Below are 14,663 nucleotides of genomic sequence, written 5' to 3'. Positions count from 1 at the left end.
TTAACTTATTTACCTGAAAGCATGTTTGTGTCAAAATAAATTCGCTTCAAAATGAAATTTTAAAAACAACAACAACAACAACAACAACAACAACAACAACAACAACATGACAAAATGACAACAACAACATCACCATCATATCGCCACCAAGTGATCAATTTTATCCTATATAAAGTCATTTTCAAAAGTCTCCGGCACCATGGTACACAGAAAGATAACTCGTTATATTTAAAATATACACTTTCCAAAAGTACATGTCCTTTGAAACTAAGTCACCTCTGGCTATTTCTTACCTTAGCAACTTTATAAAAACCAAACTCATCAGAATATCCATCTACAATTCAAATTTTCAAATTGACCATGAAAGGTGTACAATACATAATTGTAGTATTGGTACTGTGATTAATATTACAATGCGAGTATGTAATGTTATAATGTGTTGTGATTTTACAGGAAATGACGAATGCTTAAACGTTTATATAGGCCGTCACTATCGTGGAACTCTAGCCATAAGTGTTGAAGGCCATACTTGTCAGAAATGGACTTCACAATTTCCGAATCTGCATGACAGAACACAGGAGAATTATCCCTATGCTGGTCTTGGTGATCATAACTATTGTCGTAACCCTGACAACGACCATGGTCCTTGGTGCTACACCATAGATGGCAGTCGATTTGAGTATTGTGATGTAGGTCAGCCTCCAACCTTTGGTAGGAATTGATTTCTAAGATTATATTTGTTGAAATTATATTAACAGATAATACTAATAATAATAATAATAATAATAATAATAATAATAATAATAATAATAATAATAATAATAATAATAATAATAATAATAATTTATGTTCACCATAATAATAAGTATTTACATTTCATAAATCTAACTAAGTATAATTGGTGGGGACCATGAAATATAGTTCAGCAGAACTATTCTTCCTTCATGGCCCAAACAAATTATATGAAATAAATCATTTTATACAATGAAGATATGTAGAGTTGCAAAAATGTTATACATGTAGAACAAAATAGGTGCATACTCTAATACCTCATACATAAAGAAATAACTCCAAAAAATACAATTTGATAGCCAAACAAAGCAACAAAGAAAACAATAATCTAGGAATGGGGAAGAATTCAAGAAAAGAAAAGAAAAAAAAAACCAGTACAACAACACTTATAACTGGAATACTTATTGAAACAAAAATGAAATTTGACAAAATACAAAGGAAGAAAATTCCTTTTTAAACACTTGTCTTGATGTCATCTGTTTGATTGAGGAGGGAAGTGAGTTCCAGTGCTTTGCAGCAGCAAATGTAATTTGGTTCTGTGTGCGTGTGAGATTATGTTTTGGGATACAAACATTCCCTGCAAGGACTTGACGGGTGGGATAATCATGCAGAAGTGGTTGGAAAAAATTAGTGATGTCATGGGAGTAACGATTATGTTTTAGGTCAAAGACGAATGTACAAGTTAAAAATTCACAGAGTTTATTTATGTCAAGAATATTTAGTTGGTGGAAAAGTGGATTAGAGTGAGCGCAGAAATCGGAGAAGGTAATGAGGCGAACAATTCTCTTTTGTAATCTAAGGATAGGTTTAAGTTGAGTATAGGTGTTGCCCCAGATCTCTATACAGTAGCTAGGATGAGGTAGAATTGTTGCTTTAAAGAAGAATTAGTGTAGATCTAGGAACATAGTGATGAATGCGAGATAATATTCCACTTTTAGGTGTGATATTTTTTATAACATTATTAATATGAGACTTCCAAGAGAGATTAGAGTCAATTAATACACCAAGATACCCTGCACATTTCACTCCCTTTATCTGAGTTACCAATTGACAGATGTCCATCTATGGTAACTCTCCTCTGAGACGTTTTTATTATCATGTAATTTGTTTTTTCGACATTAATGGTTAGTTTATGAGTCTTGCACCAATCGTTGACCAAGTTTAATTCAGCATTAATGGTGTTGAGATTAGTATTTTGTGATTTAGTGAATTTGAATAAGTTAGTATCGTCAGCGAAAAGTCTGAAATTGAAGAAGTTAGTTGATTTGTCAATGTCATTAATGTAGATCAGAAAAGAGTTGGGCCAAGTATTGAACCTTGCGGGACACCACATTAAACTTGTCTGGGATGTGAAGTTTCCCCATCCAAGACAACGGATTGTTGGCGATTTTGAAGGTAACACTTGAACCATAAGAGCGGAAGTCCTCTGGCCCCATAATGCTCAAGTTTTCGTAAGAGGATGCAATGGTCTATGGTGTTAAAGGCCTTTTTAAGGTCGATAAAAATACCAAGGGTTGTGTGGCCATCGTCAAGTTTGTCAGCTATATCCGAGACAAGATCGGCCAAAGCAAGTTTTGTACTACGTTTTTTCCGAAATCCATACTGAGTTTCCAACAAGATGTCATATTTGTCAAGAAATGAAACTAATTGCTTGTTGACCAAGTTTTCAATAATCTTGCTTAAAGTAGGGAGAATGGAAATTGGCCTATAGTTGCCGACATTTAATGGGGCGCCCTTTTTGAAAACAGGAGTAATTCTGGCAGATTTAAGAGCATCAGGGAAACGTCCATGTGAAATAGATAAATTAATAATATGTTGGTAATAAACCAATACATAGTAGGAAGCAATTTTTATAAACCAAGCAATAATGGGCACCAATGTTAGTAATAAACCAGGCCATAGTAGGTACCAATGTTAGTAATAAACCTGTCCATAGTAGGCACCAATGTTAGTAATAAACCAGGATATAGTAGGCACCAATGTTATTATTAAACCAGGCCATAGTAGGTACCAATGTTAGTAATAAACCAGTCCATAGTAGGTACCAATGTTAGTAATAAACCAGTCCATAGTAGGCATTAATGTTAGTAATGAACCAGTCCATAGTAGGCACCAATGTTGGAAATAGACCAGGCTGTCTTAAGTACCAATGTTAGCAATAAACCAGGCCATAGTAGGCACCAATGTTGGAAATAAACCAGGCTGTCTTAAGTACCAATGTTAGTAATAAACCAGGCCATAGTAGGCACCAATGTTAGTAATAAACCAGTCCATAGTAGACACCAATGTTAGTAATAAACCAGTCCATAGTAGGCATTAATGTTAGTAATGAACCAGGCCATAGTAGGTACTAAAGTTAGTAATAAACCAGTCCTTAGTAGCTACCAATGTTAGTAATGAACCAGGCCATAGTAGGAACCAATGTTAATAATAAACCGGGTCATAGTAGGTATACATGGTAGGGGAAAAACAGGCCATAGTACCGGCAGGTACCAATATTGGGATTAAACCAGGCGATAGTAGGCACCAATGTTAGGGAAATACAGACCATAGTAGGCACCAATGTTAGCAAAAATACCAAGCCATTGTACTGGTAGATACCAATGATAGAAATAAATCAGACCATAGTATCAGTAGACACCAATGTTAGGAAAAAATCAAGATCAGAAGGCCACAAGACAAGTCTCTGGGCTACATCACTAGCTGCAAGACTTCATCTTTGCAAATATATAATCTGATCTTCCATATGACAATAACATTCAGAATACGTCTGCAACCATGTTTAGTTCCAGGTGAATCCATACCAAGGACGAATTAATGAACCATATCTTTGTTTCTTGTTGTGTCTTATTCAGCTGAAAACACTGAATGTTACCTGTTTCACCATGGAAACGACTATCGCGGAACTGTTGCCACATCTGCTAAGGGCCATATATGTCAAAAATGGTCTTCTCAATATCCTAATTCTCATGGGATAACACCGGAGAAATTTTCATACGCTGGTATTGGCGATCACAACTACTGTCGTAACCCTAACAGCGCAGTGGCTACTTGGTGCTTCACCGTAGATGGTGATCGATTCGAGTATTGTGACGTAGGACAAGCTGGACAGTGTGGTAGCTATTTATATTTATGTTTTTATTTCATTTTAGCAGTAAGAGTGAGATTTTTCTCGGGCCGATGTGGATTTGTGCCTACTTAACTTGTTTCAATTGAGAAAACATACTTTTCTTCATACATTGCAAGAGATCCCACGCTACCATAGAAACGCTACATGGGTACTTGGCATTACTCCTATAACATATATCCTGTGTAAAATACTAACAAATTAAAGGGGCACAACATGTGTGGCAATAAGTTTGAAAGCTGTTTTCAGTTGTTATAAAAGAAATTGCTTTAAATTAGTTTAAATTCAATGTGATGTATTCACTTATTAATTAATTTGCATTGGCGTTCTATTATATCATGTATAAGCCAAGTTATGACTTATACATCCTGGTTATCACAAATCCGTGCCAACACCAGTAGTTTAGTGGTGCTCGAAATATTTGTCAAAACATTCCAAATCGCCATTATTCTTTATGTTTTAAAAAAAAAACCGGTATGCCTGAGGAGGAAAAAACTCATGACCCAAGGGTTTTGTCATTAGACGTGTAGCGATTCCTAGTGATAGGTCCTTTACATGACTTGTACTTTTGTAGTTGAATGAAAAATAAATTGGGGAATAAATATCTACTTATTTGTTATTACAACTCCATAGTACCTATTTGTTACTACCACTCCATAGTACTTGCATACTTATTTGTTACTACCACTCCATAGTACTTATTTGTTACTACCACTCCACAGTACTTATTCGTCAATACCACTCCATAGTCCTTGCATACTTATTTGTTACTACCACTCCATAGTACTTGCATACTGATTTGTTACTACCAATCCATAATACTTACATACTTATTTGTTACTACCCCTCCATAGTACTTGTATACTTATTTGTTACTACCACTCCACAGTACTTGCATAGTTTATGGAACAGTGATAACAGTGAGAGTGAATATACTAAAATTTGTCATATTTTTAGACTACAGATTTAAAAATGGCACATTCCATTGTGCTGGTGGTGACTTCCAGTGTGATGGTTTGTATGTCTGTGGTGAAAACACCGACGAAAATAACTCTGGTAGGTTACAATCAGTACAATTCTCTGCACGCCCTCCTGATTGCCTGCCTGCCTGTCTAGTCTGTTTGTCTGCCTGCCTGCCTGTCTGTCTTCATTATCATTCGAACCAGCTCCCAGCCTACAATATTATATATTTCCATTCACATGCACAGGTGAAGTGATCAGTCATAGTGAGGTTTAAATGATGATTGTTATGCACTATATATTGATTGAGTGGAAAATAGTGACTGGTGATATTACAACATAAAAAGGAACTTTGATAAATGCTATGAGGGAAATTGGCCGCAAATATTTGATTACAAAGTACACCGGTAACCTTCGCATATAATAAATATCGGGTTGATAACAGTAACAATGACTTAACGTAAAAGTTCATCACAATATTACAGTAACACTGATTGTGATATTTATGTATTGTCTTCAAATTGTCCATATTCCTTTCTTCTGTATCCAGACAATAACATTGGTAACTTTATTTGTGCAAGTGGGAATTGTATCCGTGGTGAATTAGTATGCGATGGGCTTAACCATTGTGGAGACAACTCAGACGAATTGAACTGTGGTATGAAATCTATTATATGTTTTTTCTTGTAATATAATAGTGTGAGTCATTTGCAGCTTTAGCAATGTTCATAGCAATCTAATATCGATTGTAAGAGCACAACAATCTGAAATACTAATATTGTTTTTTTTTCTAAATTGTAAGATACGACAAGTCGCTGCTCCGTTTCAGCCAGGCAGCATTCAGAAGAAAAAAGAGTATTTAGGGATGAACAACCCGACATATCTTACCATTTACATGTTTTCAAGCGGTTTCAAAATTCATCAGCTAACGATGTATTTCTATATTGCCAGGTATACCTATGAATACCTCTGTCACATGTGACTCGAAAATGGAAAATGTGTCAGCTCACCGTGAAACTAGTCCTACGTATAACATCTCAGTGATGGCTATACGCAATAAAACTTCGTCCACACCAATGCTGTCCAGTTCACCACCATACACTTCAACTGATGAGATGATGTCTGCTGAAATGTCGGTCGATGAGACCTCTATGACGGAAATGACGATGATGATCAACGATATCTCATTGACGGAGATGACGATCAACGATACATTATTGACGGAAATGACGATGACAATGAACGATACCTCATTGACAGAGATGACGATCAACGATACATTATTGACGGAAATGACGATGACAATGAACGATACCTCATTGACAGAGATGACGATCAACGATACATTATTGACGGAAATGACGATGACAATGAACGATACCTCATTGACAGAGATGACGATCAACGATACATTATTGACGGAAATGACGATGACAATGAACGATACCTCATTGACGGAGATGACGATCAACGATACATTATTGACGGAAATGACGATGACAATGAACGATACCTCATTGAAGGAGATGATGATCAACGATACATTATTGACGGAAATGACGATGACGATGAACGATACCTCATTGATGGAGATGATGATCAACGATACATTATTGACGGAAATGACGATGACGATGAACGATACCTCATTGATGGAGATGACGATCAACGATACATTATTGACGGAAATGACGATGACGATGAACGATACCTCATTGATGGAAATGGCAATCAACGATACATTATTGACGGAAATGACAATGACGATGAACGATACCTCATTGACGGAGATGACGATCAACGATACATTATTGACGGAAATGACGATGACAATGAACGATACCTCATTGACAGAGATGACGATCAACGATACATTATTGACGGAAATGACAATGACGATCAACAATACCTCATTGACGGAGATGATGATCAATGATACATTATTGACGGAAATGACGATGACGATGAATGATACCTCATTGAAGGAGATGACGATCAACGATACATTATTGACTGAAATGACAATGATGATGAACGATACCTCATTGACGGAGATGACGATCAACGATACATTATTGACGGAAATGACGATGACAATGAACGATACCTCATTGACGGAGATGACGATCAACAATACATTATTGACGGAAATGACGATGACAATGAACGATACCTCATTGACAGAGATGACGATCAATGATACATTAATGACGGAAATGACGATGACGATGAACGATACCTCATTGACGGAGATGACGATCAACGATACATTATTGACGGAAATGACGATGACGATGAACGATACCTCATTGATGGAGATGACGATCAACGATACATTATTGACGGAAATGACGATGACAATGAACGATACCTCATTGACAGAGATGACGATCAACGATACATTATTGACGGAAATGACAATGACGATCAACAATACCTCATTGACGGAGATGATGATCAACGATATCTCATTGACAGAGATGACGATCAACGATACATTATTGACGGAAATGACGATGACGATGAATGATACCTCATTGACGGAGATGACGATCAACGATACATTATTTACGGAAATGACGATGACGATGAACGATACCTCATTGACAGAGATGACGATCAACGATACATTATTGACGGAAATGACGATGACGATGAATGATACCTCATTGACGGAGATGATGATCAACAATACATTATTGACGGAAATGACGATGACGATGAACGATACCTCATTGACGGAGATGACGATCAACGATACATTATTGACGGAAATGACGATGACGATGAACGATACCTCATTGACGGAGATGACGATCAACGATACATTATTGACGGAAATGACGATGACAATGAACAATACCTCATTGACGGAGATGACGATCAACGATACATTATTGACGGAAATGGCGATGACAATGAATGATACCTCATTGACGGAGATGGTGAAAGCTGGCATCTCAATGGTAACTGTGGCAACGGAAGACATCGTTCGTGAAGACATCCAATCTGAGAATGGTATCGTATCAGGGGATACTGTGCCCTCCAAGAGCTTTAACTTGCCCAAAACAAATGGTTCTGTCAGAACACTAAGTACAGTGCGGAATATGGTTGTATTTCTTCATAAGAATCATTCTGGATCTCGTCGATGTAAGTCATCAATACTGAAATGTTGTTAAATAATATATTATTATGGAAACCATGTCCCATTTATGTTAATCATATCTATTTGATATCATACAACAGTTAAGGATGATAGCTCTTGGTTAGGTTCATTAATATCTATGTATGATCCTCTTTTATTGACATCAAAATATGAAAATTGTCAAAAAACTTTCATTTATATTGAATATTGAGTACGTCAATTATTTTCGTTTGTCTAAGTATTTCAGAAGGGACGATAACAATATTTTAATTTCATTCATACATTGTAGGTGAGTGGACGGAGACGGATTACATCATAATGGCTGTTATGGTAGCAATCTGTCCAAGCATCTTCATCATTGGGTCTTTAATTGTGGCGATGACTACTGAATTGTGAAATTAATTTAAGTACCAGTGTCAGTGAGCGATGTACTTCATTTGGATGTTATGTAATGAACAGGTGTTGTCACATGTATCAATTTAAGTACCAGTGGTAGTGAGAAATGTACTTCATTTGGATGTTATGTAATGAGCAGGTATTGTCACATATATCAATTTAAGTACCAGTGTCAGTGAGCAATGTACTTCATTTGGATGTTATGTAATGAGCAGGTGTTGTCACATATATCAATTTATAATAAGTACCAGTGTCAGTGAGCAATGTACTTCATTTGGATGTTATGTAATGAGCAGGTGTTGTCACAAATATTTCCAATCTGATTAAAATCCGATGTAGGTGTGCACATCGCTAGTTCTTTTTGGTTGTTACGTTTCCTGTTGCTAATTCTTTTGTGAGCGCTCGCTCCATACATCTGGCACAATCCCGTACCTAGGTCTAATAAGAAAACCTACACGGAGTAGTTTTTATGCTGAGTGCAAAAAAGGGGGTCATTTTATTATTATCTATCATTATCATTTATTTATTAAGCCTTCGCAAGAAGAGAAATAAAAAAAAACATTTCATGAACATCCATTGGCATGGTAACCACAATCATCATACATGACTGTAATATGTGAGTTATTTTTTTTCAAAATGTGTCATTTAAAATAAAATTGTCATGGAAACAAATAAAATTGGGTTTAAAAAAATGTCCTTGTCTCTATCATGTATGAGTTGGTGTTATCTGTTGTAACATAAATTGTCTAAAATAGGAGATCTGTTTCCATGGCAACATACAGTAGGCTTTAAAATGTTGTTCTGGTTATTAACATACGCATCTGACAGATGATGTTATAAATTTAAAATTATTATTTTATTTACAAAATTATCACCCTGCACAGGGTAGTTTGTTATGCTAAGTTTGTTATGCTAAGTTTTTTTTTCTTCAAAAAGTGGTGTTTTCATGAACATCAATTGCCATGGTAACCAACATCACCAGATCATGTAGATTTAAAAAAAATAGACATAACCATTTAAAAACTTCCTGTACTGTTAGCCTGTACGAGTTGCTGATATCTGTTGTAACACAAATTGTCTAAAATATTAGAGCTGCTTCCTTGGAAACATAAAGTATGCTTACAAATTCTAGGATTTGGTAAAAAAAAAATACGCGCTATATACCACCAACAGGCGAATGATTTTGGTATTAAAATAACATCCTGCCCAGAATAATTTGTTACACTGAGTTAGCAACCATTATAAAAATTTATAGCATAACACATAAATAAAGGTATACCATATGAAATTATGATTTAATGCAAATGACCATCAAACGTCAGTGAAAATACAATCTTATAGTGTCCTTCGACCTAGTACCTTTAAGAAAGTTGCTCTGACATTTACAAGAATGTATGCTAACGATAAACTTCAGCTCTACATACCTTTTGCTATTTAAATTCATATGTTAATTTCCACACAACCTGTCACATGGTCATTGGATATTAGGTACATGATGTATCATGCGCAACTGCGTACAGGTTTGAAGCCAACGATATAACTCACGTGACAGATTCAAATATGACCGGCCTGTCTTATCACAGTATCGTGGAGTCTGCACGAATATTTATCATTTTAAAAATAACTTCAAGTAAATATCAGCAATGTGCCTGAAAAGATAAAATACGCTTGGTAGAGTATGTATTCATTGCATTTAGCAGTCAACATTCTCAAAGGAGTGATCAAAAGGCAGAGTTTGTGTGAAAATTTCTCTCGTCTATCCATATATCACTGTGTACTGTTAAATGATGGGACAATTTGCAATGCGCCAACTAAAGCAAGAGAGGGCGCACTTCAATTTGCAGACGACAAATTAAGCTATACGTAAAGACTAAGCGAACATAATAGAAGGTAAATATTTTGTATTTGTTATTTTTGCTTTGTGTTTTCAAATAAAAAAAAGTATTCCCAAATGAAAAGCAGACATCATAATATTAATTAAGCGTATAACGTATGAAAGCGAATGTGTTGAGCATTACTGATGTTTTTTTTAAATTTAATTTGTGTGTGTAATTTTAAAAGGTCTATTTTAACATTCCACATTTTTATGTAAATATGGAATGTTAAAATAGACATGAAGAAATGGGATTTTAACAAATATTTGACTGCAAAAGGATATTTGAAATACAATTATACACCCTTTTACATCTTTCTCACACATTACTAGTATTTCTGCTGTGAAAACTGAAAGACAACTGTACAAAGTCTCTTTACCAATTTTATCCGATCCTTTTTCGTCCATCTCCCTTGGAAAGTGTGGCAAATCAATCATTCGTTAAATTCATTTGGGCATGGCATTTATCCACTTTAGCTTTGATCAAATTGACATAGATTGCGCCCTCTGCAGATAGATGTAGGAGAGGGATAATAGGAGGAGGATACACCTTCATCTAATCATATGACATTACTATGTTATATGTAGCGTTATACACACTATCTAATATGAAAGTCAGACACTTTTACTTTCCCACTGCTGGACTAGTTTTATCTAAATTCGTGAAGAGGGGTCAAAACCCTACCCTTTGCGATACCTGTGCATGCTGAAAAGCATACCCTTTCTCATACATTGTGAGCACAAAACAACACTCCTTTCCTGTGGACAATCCCAGTATGTTGTCTATGGGAGTTGCCCTTACCCTGGCATGAAACAACTCCTGAACAACTGTAATTTGTCAAAATCGTCTACTATGAGAGGAAGACACACCTTCTCCTAACCATATGACATTACTATATCATATGCAAGCGCCATAAAAGCAAGTCCCAAGCGTCGCTGCCAAGGTACTCGCCGACAAAGAGTTTACAAGTCAAAACAAGTGACTGTGCTCAACCAAGCTACTGTAGAATTTATGTGAGATGTTTAACTATAGTTTTAGCAAAGCTTTATCTCTGTAGTCTAAACCTTTTGCTCATTTAGGTTTTCAGTAATTATAGGTCTTTCACCAAGTTAGTATATTTCACTGTGTCTGTGTGCATATTTCTCCATCACCATACTCCACCATTCGCCTTTCCGACCCGTTTCAAATTAAGTAACAGTTGTGCCGTATTTTGGGCCATCTTATGACACATACATACATACATACATACATACATACATACATACATACATACATACATACATACATACATACATACATACATAGGTACGTACGTACGTACGTACGTACATACGTACATACATACATACATCCATCCATACATACATACATACATACATACATACATACATACATACATACATACATACATACATACATACATACATACATGTACATACATACATACATACATACATACATACATACATACATACATACATACATACATACATACATACATACATACATACATGTACATGTACATGTACATGTACATACACACGCTCGCACACACAGACACAGACACAGACACAGACACAGACACAGACACAGACACAGACACAGACACAGACACAGACACACAGATAAATATACCATTACTAGTCAAGTACTGAGTGAACTTTCATCGACTATATCTACATTGTGAAAACTATAGTTATCGGGTATAATCATTTCATCAAAGGTATGTTCATCCCATAACCACAATCACAAACTGATTTAAAACAATCTTCATGATACAATTGGTGAGAGTAATAAATGAAGAAAATAATTGGGGATTTTATATATTTTATTTTCCTTTGTCCAACCTTTCTCTGTATATCGTATCACAGGTCATCCCACAACCAAAGCCTTGGTATATCATGGCGGTATAAACAGTGTTTTTGAAGCTATTTACCACGCTGTTCCTTTTGTCGGATTACCAATAATGGCGGGAGATACGTTTGACAACATGGTGAGACTAACAGAAAAGGGAATGGCAATACAACTTGACATTAAAACACTAAATGAGGTGCAGTTCTATGATGCAAGTCAAACAGTTTGCACCGACAAAAGGTGATTCTGAAGTTAATATCTGTGTTGCTGAAGTAAATCATATGTATGTATGTATGTATGTATGTATGTATGTATGTATGTATGTATGTATGTATGTATGTATGTATGTATGTATGTATGTATGTGTGTGTGTGTGTCTGAAGTGAAGATCTGTGTTGCTGAAGTAAATCATCTGTATGTATGTATGTATGTATGTATGTATGTATGTATGTATGTATGTATGTATGTATGTATGTATGTGCGTATGTATGTATGTGTATGTATGTATGTATGTATGTATGTATGTATGTATGTACATACGTATGTATGTATGTATGTATGTATGTATGTATGTATGTATGTATGTGTGTGTATGTGTGTATGTATGTATGTATGTATGTATGTATGTATGTATGTATGTATGTATGTATGTATGTATGTATGTTTACCTTCGACAATAACTATACTTCCAAGTTAACAGAAGTCAATTTTACCAAATCACTCGTGATATCAAGTATTTCATTAATAGATTCTGTGGGAAATTGGGAAACATAGTATAATAAACGTGACATGTATTTATGTTCATCGAAGACATATACGATAAACCACGTTATGTATGTATGTATGTATGTATGTATGTATGTATATATGTATGTATGTATGTATGTATGTATGTATGTATGTATGACATGCGAAACTCATTTAAAACGTACATTTACGTTAGCTTTTCAAAGCTTGGAAATATTACCTCAAAGGCTATGAATAACCTAAAAGTTGCCTGAATAAAACCCCAAAACCTCCACATCTGCTGGGGCCCCTAGGAGTCTCTCACTCCCAGGGATCACTCCTTCATTCATCCAAAAATCGGTGCACCAACCTGTTAACTGTTATAACTTTTCTTAAACCTCTTCCCCTATGCTAATTTTAGAAGGTATTGGTTTTTTTTTAAATATGAAATGTTTGGCAAGATATGTAGTCTAAAACTGCCTTAAATCTTCAAATCTCCCCTACCAATGATACTACCATTAGATATACTAACCTTTACTATAGTGATGTCATTTAAGTACACAACACTTTATAATCGACAACATAATTGAGTAACCTCAAATTACTAGTTTCAAAGCAAATCATGTTAAAATAATGTAAAACCAGATCATTTTTTTCGATGATTCTTGTCAGTCGTGTGAAATCTCAAAAGCAGAAATATTGATATTAGGAAAGGATTAATTTTGTATGAAAATATATAGAAATATTAAGTTTGATATTTGATTTGATGTATTTTAGGGTAGCATATGGGAATAGAACAGATGGCGGCGATACACAACAAACGGATACGATTTCCTTCAGGTGTCGACCGGTATGGCGCTTTGTTAACAAAAAATGACAATACATTGGGAATTAAAGTAAATGAAAGACAAAGGAGAATAGTATATTAAATAATTCTTATTCGCTGGTATTTCGATTCATTAACCTTTGATATTAGAAATTGGTAATTTGGTATGCAGAGCACTCCATGGAGGACAGATGTAAATTTTGTATCACATCTTGTTGAAATTTCTAATAAGCTTAAGATCCGTCAGTCTTGAGCTCTTGTTTTTGTAACAATAACTAAAGCTAAATGAACACGGCTGACTTGCATAATAAAAATATTATATATTGTTATCTACAAATCATCATATCTCATCAGTTTCCAGTTTATATTATACATAGTATTATAGGTATGACCATATAAAGTTCTCTAACATACCAGTGACTTTACTATATATGCAATAGTAATGCCACTGTACCAATGTTACGGGCCCATTTTATGTGACATACGAAACACATTTGAAACTTACATTTACGTTAACTTTTCAAAGCTTGGAAATATTACCTCAAAGGCTATCAATAAGCTAAAAGTTGTCTCAATAAAACCCCAAAACCTCCACATCTGCTGGGGGCCCCTATGAGTCCCTCACTCCCATGGATCACCCCTTCATTCAACCAAAAATCAGATGCACCAACCTGTTAACTGTTATAATGGTATTAAACTTTTCTTAAACCTCTTCCCCTAGGCTAATTTTAGAAAATATTGTCTTTTAAAAATATGAAATGTTCGCCAAGATATCTAGTCTAAAATTGCCTTAAATCTCCAAATCTCCCCTACCAATAATACTACCATTAGATCTAGATGTACTGACCTTTACTATAATGATGTCATTTAAGTACACAACACTTTATAGTCGACAACATAATTGAGTAACCTCAAATTACTAGTTTCAAAACTAATCATGTTAAAACAATGTAAACGAGATCA

This window comes from Glandiceps talaboti, chromosome 17 (genome assembly GCF_964340395.1).
Source record: "Glandiceps talaboti chromosome 17, keGlaTala1.1, whole genome shotgun sequence".
Lineage (NCBI taxonomy): Eukaryota > Metazoa > Hemichordata > Enteropneusta > Spengelidae > Glandiceps > Glandiceps talaboti.
The sequence above is the reverse complement of the archived record's forward strand: the minus strand, read 5'-3'. Positions refer to the sequence as shown.